Source organism: Pleurodeles waltl, chromosome 7, assembly GCF_031143425.1.
Source record: "Pleurodeles waltl isolate 20211129_DDA chromosome 7, aPleWal1.hap1.20221129, whole genome shotgun sequence".
Taxonomy (NCBI): Eukaryota; Metazoa; Chordata; class Amphibia; order Caudata; family Salamandridae; genus Pleurodeles; species Pleurodeles waltl.
In genome coordinates this window covers 480,511,496-480,526,407 of record NC_090446.1, presented here as the reverse complement: position 1 = coordinate 480,526,407, position 14,912 = coordinate 480,511,496, and the positions used below count along the sequence as shown (strand labels likewise).

At 46.3% G+C, this 14,912-nt stretch overlaps 1 protein-coding gene across 3 annotated transcripts in view; it reads right to left on the bottom strand.

The window, feature by feature from the left end:
* Positions 1 to 14,912, bottom strand: part of KCTD13 (potassium channel tetramerization domain containing 13) — a 147,753-nt gene that overhangs the window by 131,115 nt on the left and 1,726 nt on the right. The window contains exon 2 of one of the 3 annotated variants that reach the window (XM_069244110.1): positions 7,395 to 7,567. The exons of the other annotated variants lie outside the window; for them this stretch is intronic. The gene's annotated coding sequence lies outside the window, so the exon portion shown is untranslated. The remainder of the gene's footprint in view (positions 1 to 7,394; positions 7,568 to 14,912) is intronic. 3 annotated transcript variants of the gene reach the window in all.

Genomic DNA, 14,912 nt, shown 5'->3' with positions numbered 1-14,912 from the left:
TCCAGTGTGTTGTTTTGGCGACTGCTGTTGTTGGTGCTTTTGTCCGTTATGTCGTTGCTGTTGTCCCTGCTGTGGTGGCAACAGGGACAACTGTGGCCACTGTTTTTTTTTTTTTTTAAGAGTTGTGATTGCTGCTGCTTTGGCCTCTGCTGTGCTTTTAGCTGTTGCTCTGGGGGCAGAGAAGGGGGATGTGAGAGATGCACATGGGTTTAGAAGAAAATGACCGAAAGAGTCTCTATAAACATAGTTTTTTTTGTTGATTCCCGTTAGACTTTTCATCCTTGGCATGGTCTCTGCTTCCCAGGCTGTTGATGTGTGCTGGACTCTATTTTTGCTGTTCTGTTACTCTGGGTACTTTACCACTGCTAACCAGTGCTAAAATGCAAGTGCCCCAATACAAAATGTGTATGTAATTAGTTCATCCATGATTTGATTTACTGGTAAGTCCTAGGTACAGTGCACTAGAGGTGCCAGGGCCTGTAAATTAAATGCTACTAGTGGGCCTGTAACACTGGTAGTGCCACCCACAATAGTAGCTCTGTACCCATGGCTCAGACCTGCCACTGCAGTGTCTGTGTGTGCAGTTTTAACCTGCCAATTCGACTTGGCAAGTGTACCCACTTGCCAGGCCTAAACCTTCCCTTTTCTTACATGTAAGACACCCCTAAGGTAGGCCCTAGGTAGCCCATGGGCAGGGTGCAGTGTATGTTTAAAGTAGGACAAATACTAATGTGTTTTATATGTCCCAACAGTGAAATACTGCTAAATCAGCTTTTCACTGTTGCAAGGCATATCCCTCTCATAGGTTAACATGGGGGGGCTGCCTTTAAATATGATTAAAGTGTAGATTCCCTTTGGGAGCAGATAGACGTTTGGAGTTTGGGGTCTATGAGCTCACAATTTTAAAACACAATCTTAAAATTAACTTTACTAAAATATGTGTGTTTGAAAATACCACTTTTAGAAAGTGGGCATTTTCTTGCTTAAACCATTCTGTAACTCTACCTGTTTGTGGATTCCCTGTCTGGGTCAGTTTGACAGTTGGGCTGTTTGCACCTCTCTCTAGACAGTGACACAAAGGGAGCAGGGGTGTAGCCTGCATATCCTGATGAGCCATCTGTGCTAGGAGGTGTGAGGGAGGAGTGGTCACTCACACCTCAAAGGGCTGTGCCTGCCCTCACACAATGCAGTCTCCAACCCCCTGGTGTGTGTCTGGAGCCTGGCCAGGGCAAGGCAGGATTTCACAAACAAGAGAGACTTTTCTTTGAAGTAAGCCTACTTCAAAGGGAAAAATGGGTATAAGAAGGGTACGCAAAACCACATACTTTAGATCACTTTTGGAAACCAAGAGGATCCTCTGCCTGGAGAAGAGCCGAAAAGCTGAGGAAGAAGAGCTGCCCTGCCTGTGACGAGGCTATCCTGCAGTTGCTGCTTCTGCCTGTGCAAGAGGACAAAGACTAGATTTTGTGTGCCCTCCTGCTTGTGAAGAACTCTCCAAGGGCTTGAAGTAGAGCTTGCCTCTTGTTGTTGAAGTCTCAGGGACAGCAAAGACTTCTCTCTGCCAGCACCTGGAGCCCCTGCTGAGACTCCTACCATGCCAAGTGGTGCCCATCCAGATCCTGGAACCCTGAAAGGAGAAGCTGGCAGAACAAGAGTGAGAAATCCACACACAGACCGCCGTGCGAGGAAAAGATCCACACAACTCCGAGGCACGGCTGGAAAATCGACACATCACCGGCTTCGTGGCTGAAATCAATGCTCACCTGCAGTGCGTCTGGAAGATCGACGCATGCGGCCGGAGAAACAACGCGCAGCATCGCTGATAGAGGCTGGTGAGATCGCAATCTGCGCTGTGTGGTTTTCGAATCATTGTGCAGCAGGATTTCTGACACAAACACCGCTGGGCATGTAAAAATGACGCAAGGCCTGCCTTGAACCGAGAGTGCTGTTTGGATTGACGCACCGCTCTCCTGCAGAGAGAAGAAATGACACACGCTGACCCGACGGTAGGAGAAACAATGCACAGTCTCGCTCGTGAGTGATATGGACGCATCGAAAGCCCCTTTTGACGCACACTTGCCTGTGCAGGGTTATTTTTGACGCACCCAGTTACATTTCCATGCTAACAACGTTAGTGTTGTGTTAAAAATTACAAGAAGACTCTTTTTGGTTTTTAATTGATAACTTGACTTGTGGATTTTTTGTCGTTTTGTTTAGATAAATATTCTCTATTTTTCTAAACTTGTGTTGTCATTTTGTAGTGTTTTCATTAAGTTACTGTGTGTGTGTTGGTACAAATGCTTTACACCTAGCACTCTGAAACTAAGCCTGCCTGCTCGTGCCAAGCTACCAAGGGGGTGAGCAGGGGTTAGTTGAGGGTGATTCTCTTTTACCCTGACTAGAGTGAGGGTCCTTCTTTGGACGGGGGTATCCTGACTGCCAACCAAAGACCCCATTAATAACTGCCCCATCCATCCCAAACATCTAAAGCGGTCTACATCTAGACCTGAAAAGAGATCTCTTTCCTTATGCAACCCAAAATGATTATACAACAATCAAATGATCAGCTCATTTAAGAGGCTAATCAACAATCAAAACGCCCCTCTCACTATGTGATCTTTTTATGATGACATGAGCTCTGGCAGACAATTAAAGCTGTGTACAGCCAGAACTAAAACGTAATTCCACACAATGTTAATGAAAATGACAAATGTATTAAACAACCACCACAAAAAATGAGGAAAACAATAAATGAAAATAGGCCATTAACAGTTTTAACCTTTTCACTTATAATTATCAGGAGCGAAGGTTAGCCAAGACATCTAGGAAAAATAAGGACACCTGTGGAAAATGGTTGAAAAGTTAGAAAGAATAACTAGCACCTGATTAAGATTGGGCAGGATAAACTGTGTCCAAATTTGCATATGCTCTAATTTACAATTGCATAGAGGTTGCAATTAAGAGGTGTGATTTTTGCACTGGATTACACATTTTTCACATTGTAAAGGGGGAAAACATGCTAACAAGTTATTCCAAGGTCTGCAAACAGCTTGACCATTTCGATTGCCTTGTACTTCTAAGAAAAGATCCCTCAATCTGGCCAGGGGAGGAAGGGTCCCATCTGCTGCCATGAAGCAGCAAGCAGCTTCACTGTTCCATTAGGACAATAATGCTACAACCTGGCACAATTATCATATGGAGGAATCATCTTTGCCTTTAATAGGTGTGACATGCCAGGCACAGCTGATAAAGCAGGCACCTTTACAACCGAATAGTCACTTCACTCAGTCCCAGGTAACCAATAATTGTGTAATTGGCTGCCTGGATCTAAGGACCTGTTTCATCATCTAAAGAAATGTTTTAGAAGCAAGATTTTACCAAATTTCAGATTCCTTAATTTCTTAGAAATACAAATATGTACAACAATCAGAAGATATTGTCTAAGTGTCATCATCAGGTATATCCTAACAAAAACATTTGAATTTAATCCGGAGGTTTAACAAAACCTTCAAATGAAATAAAACATCTATATATACCTAAATACAGATATCCTATATTTATCCGTGTGTCACTTGCAGGCTTGGTTCAGCACAATAGAACAATGAGGCAAATTAACATTTGCAAGGGCTTTGGGACCATATACACAAAACCCTTTCTGGTGGTGTGTGTTTAACAAAAACACTTGGTACATGTAAAAACCAGAAGGTCTGGCTAAAGCCAAGTTACACTCATTACCGATGTGGTTTGTACAGTGGTAAAGGGTTGTATGGCTGACACAAGTCAAAGATTTCAGGTGGAGGGCACCCCTATGATATGTGTACTCTGTAGATACTGGCAAATCTCTGTAGCAAATGGTGAACGGACCAATAGGTCCATGATGCAGCTGCAACATTAACGTGTGATTTACCTCACAGCGTAAAGGCACGAAAGGGGCATCTAATGATTCCACAATTAGGACTTTGTATCTTAGCTAATGTGACACTATTTATGGCTATACAATGAAAGGGGAAAATCCACAATACTGACATATCACAGGACCTCTTGTGAAACAGGTGAATTGGGCTATGGTTACAGAACACTTTAAAAATCTACATTGCTCTGGGCATATCACTGCCACAAGAAGATGCCCATGCAAGTTTTAGTATGCAAGGTGCAAATCTAGTGCCTGGCGAGGGACCAGTTCCTCTACATATCCGGCAGTACAGCTTTCTCTTCTTCCAGTACAAACCACACAGCAGGTATTCTCTGGTGTCCTACATCTGTTTTGAGTTTCTGAGAAACAGCAACTGCCACAGCCCTCTTCTTGATCAGACATTCCTCTCTGCTGCTGAAGCTCAGCTTCACCAAAAATCATCACAAATATAGCCCAGTAGCTAAATGAAGACAATACTTACTTAAAGGTGGAGGCAGGAAACCATGGCCAATTGAGCTCCAGACAGAATAAAAAGACCATACCAAAGGCCATATTTGCGTCCTTTCTCCCTGCAATGTCACAAAGGAAAAAGAACTACTGCGTCCATTACTTGCTAATAATGACATTATACCTGGTTCTACTCCCTCGTCTTCCTTATTTACCAATGAGGCCTCTTGGCTCTCCTGGACCCTTCCCTTCCTAAGATAAGCTGTTCCCGCCCCTCCTGTACGTAAACAAGCCAACCAGAAACTGAGTTGTCCTTTACCAGGAGGGCGGGAGGGAACTGTGAGGAAGACGAAGGAGTAGGACTAAGAGTAAAGCCATTATTGGTAAGTAATGGACGCATACCTCCCATCCCTCCCTTGTATTCCCAATGAGACATAGCAAGTAAAAACAGAAACGGACAACTAAATTGCAATATCCAAAACTTTAATGAAGCGTCCAGAAAACATACATAAACACCTCTATTCCCTCATAGACAAACCCCTGGGACCCAAAACATTCTCCAAACGTTCCAACTCAGCAATCCGACAGTGTGGAACAAAGGTGGAGGGAGTGGACCAAGTCGCCACCCTACAAATCAACGTCATGGAGGACCCTTGCAGTTCAGCCACTGTTGCTGCCATACTTCACGTGGACCACCCCTGAATCCCCAGAGGAGGAACCACACTCTTCAAGTCAGAAGCCAAGACGACCAGAGACCGGATCCACCTACTCAAAGTAGCAGTGGAAGACTTCTATCTTTTCTTAGCAGGACCAAAATTCAGAAAGAGTCCCCTTTCCGGAACAACTTCACGACTTCCGGACACCACAGCAAAGCCAAGCCCATCGTACAGCCAAAGAATGTAACCTGCACACCTCATTGGAGGATAGCTCAGGACAAAAAGCAGGAAGAATCACCTCCTCACCTTAGGGACAAAAGAGAGAACCGGAACAAGAACAATTCTATCCAGAAAGACCTTGCAGAAAGGGAACTTACAGGACAAAGCCCCCATCTCCCCCAAGCGTCTGATAGATGTAATGGCCACCAAAAAACAAGTCTTCAATGTCAAAAGCTTCAAATCAACATCCTCAAGGGGGCCAAAGGGAGGCCCAGTCAAGACATCCATCACCAACTAGCGATTTCAACTAGGTAAAGACTGAACCCGTCTAAGAAACAAGTTTAACCCTGATAAAAACCCAGACATCAGTCCCCCCTTCATTCTTCAGATTCTGCCAAGGACCACAAAATGCCCAAATCGCCACCCATTGAACCCTTAATGTGGCAACCAACAAACCCATGCCAGCTCCATCCTGCAAAAACGGCATAACCAAAAACAAAGAGGCCACCATAGGAGCTACCTGTTTCCTCAAACACCAAGAAGAAAAGACTTTCCAATGCCTGGCATAAGAATGTAGAGTGGACGATCTCCGAGAAGCCTGCAAAGTCCGAGCCAGCTGCTCAAGAACCCCAAGATCCATCAAACCCATCAGTTCAACCTCCATGCCGTCAAATGCAACCTCCTCAATGACTACAGAGAGAGGCTCTGAAAACACAGAGGAAAAGGGTGTACTGAATAGCCCACTCCGGCTCTTCCATCCTTTGCCAGTTGAGGAAGCCCATTTATAAGGCAAAGCATGTTTCCTCTCCTTACATGCCCTAGAGATCATGGCCGGCAACTGTTCCCCAATGAGCGCATGCCTCTGGAAAGGGATCCTCAACAGGGCGGCCTTTTCCCCAGGGTCTGCCTTCCACTGCCTCAACCACAGAGAACGTCTGGCTACAATAAAAGCCCCCCGAGGACATGTTATATGATGGATCAACGCTTGCGCCAACCACGCGGCTGGAACCACGACTGCGTTGTTTCCACAAATGCCTTTACCACGCATGCCTTTACAATGATTTTTCGTTGTAAAGGCATGAGTGGAACAGCATGCATGTTTGCAGCATGCCAGCCCCGTCAATAAACACAACTACCCTAACCCCCCCACCCGCCCCAAAAACACAACTACCCTGACCCTCCCCACCCGCTCCTAAAAAATACCCCTATATCCCCACCCACACTGAGCCCTAAAACCTACCCCAACCGCCCTAAAACTAGAGACGCCCACCCACCCTAAAAACAACTGACCCCACCCCAAAAATAAAAATTACCCGACCCCCAACCGCGCCACTAAAAACCTGACCCCCCCACCGACCCCAAATACAAAATAACCCTGACCTCCCACCCCGTCCCTAAAAACCTACCCCCACCCGCCCTAAATACAAAATTACCCCAATCCTCGCCCTAAAAACCATAGTACTCGGACCCCCACCACACTCTAAAAACAACAGTACCCCGATCCCCCACCCAAAAACCAATAGTACCCCCACCCAAAAATCAAAGCTTACCTGATCCCCAACCCTCAAAAACAAAAAAACACCCCCACCCCTAAAAACTACCCCCAATCCTCTCCCAGCCTCACTTACCTGACCACGTCCTACCCCGATCCCCCACCCCTAAAAACAAAATAACCCCAACCCCCCACCCCTAAAAACCCAACCCCCCCACCTGCCGACTTTTTCTCTGCCTTAACCATGCATGTGCGTAGTTCAGCTCATGCACGGTTAAGGCAGAGAAAAAGGGAGTTGTTGTTCCGGTAAGCGTGGTGACGGCATAGCTGCAAATGCGGCTTGTTGCATTTGTCGCGTTGCAAGGGATGTGCCCCGTGCTCCCTCTACCCCCCCACCGAGGACATAGTGGATGCGCGTATAATAGAGAAAATGTCAGCTAGCAACCTTGCCTGTTGTTTCATCACCGCCAATAAGTCAGAACACTCAGACCCCTCCTGAACTGACAGTTTATCAAAGTCCTGCACCAAGGATTGGGCGGAATAGGCCAAGAAAAGACTCGCTCTCAATTCTCAGCCGCAAATGCCTTGTTAAGACCAGAGGAACAAGTTACTTACCTTCGGTAACGCTTTTTCTGGTGGATACACTGACTACCTGTGGATTCCTCACCTTATGAATTTGATCCCTGCGCCAGCATCCGACGGAAAGTCTTCTTCCTAGCTGTCTACGTCGACGAGGACGTCATAATGGCACGGCTCCACGTGACTCCGTCTGACGTCAGCTTGCCAATAAGAGGTCCCCGTTGGCGTACTAACGTCAGTTTCACCTCACTTTTTTCGTGCCTTTAAAGCAAATAGGAGTAAACCGACCATGAAAATTTATAAATAATATAGAAAGATGTACACACACAAAAACCTTGATCATTTAAATAATCCATTCTTATTGAAAGCTGGGACACATAAATATACAAAATAAATAGAGAAATATCATTATATATATATATATATATATACATATATACATATATATATATATATATATATATATATACACACTTTCATTTATATAAATATAAAGCTAAATACTGCAAGATAAGAGTGTAACCAGGTAGGCAACGGGGAGGCGGGAGGGACCGTGAGGAATCCACAGGTAGTCAGTGTATCCACCAGAAAAAGCGTTACCGAAGGTAAGTAACTTGTTCTTCTGATGGATATAACTACCTGTGGATTACTCACCTTATGAATAGAGTCCCAAGCAGTACCGCACTCGGTGGTGGGTGCCCACCTGATTACACTAAGAAATCTTGCAATACCGAGCGAGCAAAGTGACCGTCCCTCCTCATCTCGGAGTCTAAACAGTAATGTTTCACGAACGTATGGAGGGACGCCCAAGTTGCCGCTTTACATATGTCTACCAATGGAACTCCCCTCGCCAGAGCCGAGGATGCAGATTTAGCTCTAGTAGAGTGGGCCCGGATACCTTCAGGAGGGGCCTTTTTTGCCAAAGAGTAACAGATCTTGATACACAAGATGACCCACCTGGAGAGTGTCCTTTTCTGTACAGCTCTGCCTTTCTGTTGACCAGCATACCCAACAAATAGTTGCTCATCCAAACGAAAGTCTTTAGTTCTTTCGAGATAAAAACTCAGGGCCCTCCTAGGATCCAACCTATGGAGTCTCTCGTCTTCTTTAGACGGGTGGGGAGGAGGGTAAAAAGCAGGAAGAGTGATATTCTGCCCTAAATGAAAAGGGGTGACAACTTTCGGCAGAAAAGCAGCCCTGGTTTTTAGAACCACTTTATCAGGGAAAAACACCGTGAAAGGAGGCTTAACGGAGAGCGCCTGAAGCTCACCAATCCTTCTAGCAGAAGTAATCGCGATCAAGAAAACAGTCTTGAAGGCTAAATATCTCAATGAACATGAATGCATGGGCTCGAAAGGCGAACCCATTAAAAATGTTAAAACAAGATTTAAGTCCCACTGAGGCATGTGAAAAGGAGTAGGAGGAAATCTATTCACCAAACCCTTAAGGAACCTATGTACAATGGGAGACTTGAATAAAGATGGCTGATCCGGAAGGCAGAGAAACGCCGACAGAGCTGCCAAATAACCCTTAACTGTAGCTATAGCACAGCCTTTCTTCGCCAAACTGAGAACAAACAAAAGTACATCTGAAAGATGGGCCTTTAAAGGATCTTTTTGGTTCTCTCCACACCACAACACAAATTTTGCCCACCTTCCGGCATAAATAGACTTAGTGGAGTGTCGCCTGGACGATAGTATAACATCCACTACATCCGGTGGGAGAGAAAAAGAACTCAGGTTGCCCCGTTCAATCTCCAGGCATGAGGTGGGGGTGTAGAACCTGCCCCTGCGATTGAGAGAGGAGATCTGCCCTGAACGGGAGACGGAGCGGAGGGCACTGAGAGAGTTGAAGTAGGTCTGTATACCATACCCTTCTCGGCCAGTCCGGCGCCACCAATATGATTTGGGCCCGGTCTTGACGAACCTTCCTCAAAACCCGAGGAATCAAGGTTATGGGGGGAAACGCGTAAAGCAACTGGCCATTCCAGGACATCTGAAACGCATCCCCCAACGCCCCTTGCATCGGATACTGGAGGCTGCCGAATAACGGGCAATGCGCGTTCTCCCGAGTGGCAAATAAATCCACCTGAGGAGTACCCCACATCTCGAAGATGTGGAGGACTACATCCGGATGGAGACGCCACTCGTGATCTAATGAGAAGTGACGACTGAGAACATCCGCACGTACATTCAACACTCCGGCCAAATGATTTGCTATCAAGCAAATCTGATGGTCCTGAGCCCAGGACCAGAGTCGTAGGGCTTCTCGGCAAAGAAGATACGACCCCACTCCTCCTTGCTTGTTTATATACCACATCGCGGTAGTGTTGTCCGTCAGGATCTGAACTGACTGACCGCGAAGGGAAGGGAGGAAGCCCTTGAGCGCCAAACGTACAGCCCGCAATTTCAACAGATTGATATGCAACATCTGTTCCACTGGAGACCAAAGACCCTTGATCTCCAGGTCCCCCATATGAGCTCCCCACCCTAGAGTGGAAGCATCCGATATCACTGTGGCCACCGGAGGTGGTAGTGAAAACGGTTTCCCTTGGGAAAGGTTGTCGTCCACTGACCACCAATGAAGATCCGCTACAGCGTCCCTGGAGATCTTTATTGAATCCCTGAGATCCCCTTTGTGCTGGAACCACTGTCTGCGGAGACACCACTGAAGAGCCCTCATATGCCAGCGAGCATGAGTGACCAACAGAATGCAAGAAGCAAAAAGACCTAGCAGGCGTAAGACTTTGAGGACTGGAACTGCCGCTCCTCTTTGAAACAAAGGAATCAGTGCCTGAATGTCCCGCACCCGCTGAGGCGGGGGTAGGCCCAAAACCTTGTCGTGTCCAATACTGCCCCTATGAACAGGAGGCGTTGAGAGGGCTCCAGGTGAGATTTGGGTACGTTCACTGAAAAACCCAGATCGAACAACAACTGCGTTGTCATTCGCAGATGAGACAACACAATCTCTGGAGACTTGGCTTTGATCAACCAATCGTCTAGGTAGGGAAAAACCGCTACCTCCCTCTTTCTGAGATGTGCTGCAACAACTGCCATCACCTTTGTGAAGACCCGGGGTGCTGAATTAAGACCAAACGGAAGGACCGCGAACTGGTAATGCTGCGATCCGACCACAAAACGGAGATACTTCCTGTGCGACTTGACTATGGTAACATGAAAGTACGCGTCCTGCAAATTGACAGACATCATCCAGTCTCCTTCGTTCAACACCAATAGCACCTGCGCTAGGGTCAGCATTTTGAATTTTTCCTGCTTGAGGAACAAATTCAAAATCCTCAAGTCTAGGATCGGCCTTAGACGACCGTCCACCTTGGGAATCAGGAAATACCTCGAATAACAGCCCTGGCCCCTTTCCTGCAACGATACCAACTCTATAGCGCCCTTTGTCAACATGACTACAACCTCCTGTTGCAACAACAGAAGATGTTCTTCTGAACAAAAGGAGGGACGGGGAGGGAAGGGAGGAGGAAACTCCTGAAAGGGGAGAGCATAGCCCTTTTCCACAATTCCTAGCACCCACAAGTCTGTTGTAATTGACCTCCATTGCTGCAGAAAAAGACTCAATCTTCCTCCTACAGGAGAAGTGTGACTGATACCGACGCCAAATGCGCAGAAGGAGATGGAGCCGGTCTGAATGAGGCCACCAAAGACGCCGGATGGCGCGGAGAAGGAGTCGGACGAGAAGCCGACGGATCCACAGTCCCAGGCGAAGGACTCCTGCCAGGGGAAGCCCCCGGCGCCGGACCACCAGGCTCTGAAGGGCAGAAGGGCATGAATGGAGCAGCCCTGTACGACGCCGGCGAGCCCAAATTGAATGCCAATGGCCCCGTGGGACCCGCCGGTGCACCAGCAGGGGCCATGGCTTGAAACAGCATACATCGCATTCAAAAATGCGGCCGGATCCGTCCCTGGAGTCGGGAACACTGGGTACTGCTGTGTAGACGTCTGGGGAACATCAGGATCCCTCGGCGCCGGTGAGAAACAAGGACTATCTTGAGTGACCTCATAAACTGAAGGCGCCGGTGACAACCTCGGACTCTCCGGCTGAGGCGTGACCGTAGGACTCATCTCTCACGTCTTCTGGCGCCGTGACGAACGAGACCTCGACCTCGAACGACTCCTCAATCGGCTCCGCTCCGAACGGCGCCGAGAGTCATGACGGCACCGAGAGTCATGATGACGCCGCTTCTTATGTTTTTTGAGAGAAGCATGGGAAGAAACCTTCTTGTGTTCCTTCTTCTTTGCCTTGGCCAAGAAGAGCTTCGCTTCTCGTTCCTTCAGAGCTTTCGGATTCATGCTCTGGCACGAAGAACAGCCTTCCACATCATGCTCAGAGCTCAAACACCAAATACAATCCGAATGGGGGTCGGTCACTGACATCCGACCCCCGCATTCCCTACACGGCTTAAAACCGGACTTCTTCGGAGGCGACATTGTAACTTCACAAGATCGCTACAGTAACCAACGGGCCAGGAAGAAAACCGTTGAAGTCGAATGCACGGAAAAAGGAAAAACTGACGTTAGTACGCCGACGGGGACCTCTTATTGGCACGCTGACGTCAGACGGAGTCACGTTGAGCCGTGCCATTATGACGTCCTCGTCGACGTAGACAGCTAGGAAGAAGACTTTCTGTCGGATGCTGGCGCAGGGATCGAATTCATAAGGTGAGGAATCCACAGGTAGTTGTATCCATCAGAATCCACTTTACGAATCAGTGGCATCAGCAGGGGTACAGTCATTGTACTGACAGCTGCCTTCCCAATCAAAGTAGCCAGGATTAAATCCATAGAACGGAATGGAGAAAGGCATCCTCCTAATCTAACAAATATAGTTTGCTTCCATTCCCAGAAGACCATACCCTTAACAGGACCCTGGAAGGGCATGGCAAAACGAGAAGAAGTAACATACTGAGGAAACAAGGTAGACTTTGTCTCCGCTGACTGAAAAGAAGGAAACCCCAGGTTCTCCCTCACATGAGCCAGAACGTCCTATATCTCCTCATAGGAAAAATACTTTCCACCTGAAGAAATAGGAGAAGCCTCTGAACTCGAGACCATTGTCCATTATCAATGTCTTAGACCTAGATGACCTCCCACGATGTGCCGGATGAGCCTGAAGAGCCCTTGTCACTGGCCCCTCAATCAGGTCCTGCACCTCTTCCCTAGTTATGAGAGGTGCACTCCCCCCTCCATAACTCCAGGCATCCTGAAACCTCTTCTGTGGCATAGGTACCCCTTCCTTCCCTGAGGAAGAAGTGGTTGACAGCACATAATCCCTTCAATGAACCAATGGGGAAATGCCAGCAAAACTGCAGCAGCCACCAATCACAGCAACCCGGATTTGCCCCCCAAAACTGAAATAAAAACAGGCACAAAAAAACCCTTCCTACCGTATAAACAGTGAAGGAACGCTTCCGAAAACGTGTCCTGCCATGCTGAGGCGCCGACCCGGAAGCTCAGCCACAGTAGGACCGCCCAACATCATTGTAGCATCCCCCTGCCACGTTGAAAGGAGAGCCGCACTGCCAAGCAAGAACGCAGCCAAGCCGGAAGACCGCCGCAGGGAGCATTGTAGCCCACCAAGATCCATCACCTAAGACCCCCAAGCCCTGCCATGGAGGGGGAAGAAAGGTAAGTCTCCTGGTAGACAAAAAAAAAGAGAAAGGAGGGGGAAGGGAATAGGGGCGTTTTACTTTAGGAAGGGAGGAGTCTAGGAGAGGCAAGGGGCCTTACTGGTTAATAAGGAAGGCGAGGGAGGGACGAGGTAGTGCCTATAGCATGGGGGATAATAGCCAGCCTCCACCACAATTGGCTGCTCCTCTCAGTACATTCACACACTGCTGAGTTAATAGGTGGAAAAAACAGCAAGTCAGGTCTGAGAAGTGAAGTGAAAAGAAACCAGGAAGGCACTGCTGTCCACATGGTATGAGGGTTTTTCTATCCACAAACCTCAAATGGCAGTTTACATTCCTTTTAAAATTAGACCAAATTAAACATAGCCAAGCCTAAAACAAGTGGGTGATCAAATTCACATCAAAAAGAAAGGATTTTCTAGAAGATTCCTGAACTCCAATTCCTGTTAATCTCAACCTTATGACCAACTGAGATTTTGCTGGTCTTAATCTTCTGTCAGTTACCTCTTTTGGGATTAAAATGTCTTCCATACCAGTAAATTTAAGACCAATTGATCCTCACCACCATTTCTCTCCATGATATGTATCACATAGATATTTGATGTGATTTACACTTCTACTCCTTATTTTAACAACACATGCCTGCTAGTAAAAAGGCCTTCCACAAATGATATTCTCAAATGACATACACAAGCTTTCATACTTTAATATGAAATAAGGAAATCTAAGCGGTGTACACATTGCTCACTGCTCCCAGAGGTGGGTAGGGTCTAGGGCAGTGACTGTGTAGTTCAATATTGTCACTATTTACATCACGTAACACAGCTGTAGGCTTTTGCTTTTCAAAAAAAGTGAAACTTACATTAATCAAAAATATCCTCCCTGGTATAAGAGCCTCTCTCCCCTGAAACATAGATGCTTATAGACAAAGCTTTGAGAAAAAAAATCCTTACTAAACAAATCTAATATTTGTGCCTTGGACCCGCATTAAAAATGAAGGATAATTGGTATTGTCATTTTTTTACTACTTTGGTGTCCATTATTACAGCGTTTTTTCACGTTTAACTTTCCATTTTAATCGCCAGCTTGTATTAAATAGCATAGCTAAGTTCCAAACTGCAAGCAGTATAACTTAGTGATGAACTTATATTCAACGATAGGGCTAAAACTGGTACAACAATTGTTTGCTCCATTTAAGCACAACACTGAACTTTCAATCAGGTTAAAGGAAGCAGAAACACATACCCAGGCAGCTAACTTTTAACCAACATGAACATAAAACAAAGGAACAACAAACTTGGTGCCAGTTTTTACCAGTTGCAAACCTCCTGATTCATTACATCAGAGAATTTGCAACCAATAAAAAACATTTTATTAAACACTAAATCCATTTTGCAAGTCAGAAAAATATATTTGGAGGGACATGTTTTGAGCGCCCCTTGCAAAAATGGTTTGCAGCTATATCTCTAGTTGCAAACCAATCATAAGTTAGACTCCCAAGATGGAAAGGCAACTCATTCACAAAAGGAAAGGGGTCCTTTTGGACTTAATTGCCATTGTAAACTGGGGCGGCAACTTCAAGGGGGTGAGAGTATGCAGTGTTCCAGAAGACCACTGCCAATTCTCACTGAAGTTTTTCAAAACTGAAAACTTTTTTTTTTTTTTAAGTAGTCTTGTTATCCTTAAGCAAATCAGGCTACTTAAGAAAATAAAACAATAAAAAGTGTTCAGTTTTGAAAAGCAAAAAAGACAGGCACTGTGATGCTATGTCCCTTGCAGCCAATCTGGTGGCCCTATGATTATAAATTAGGTAGTTTGTTCTGCAACTCGCTCTGATTTGGTATTTTATAAACTGACCCATCAGTACATTGGGCGGTTTGTAACAAAATACTGGTCTCAAAACACGTGGGGCACAAATGTCATCTACTAACTTTGTACAGCTAGTCCACAGAT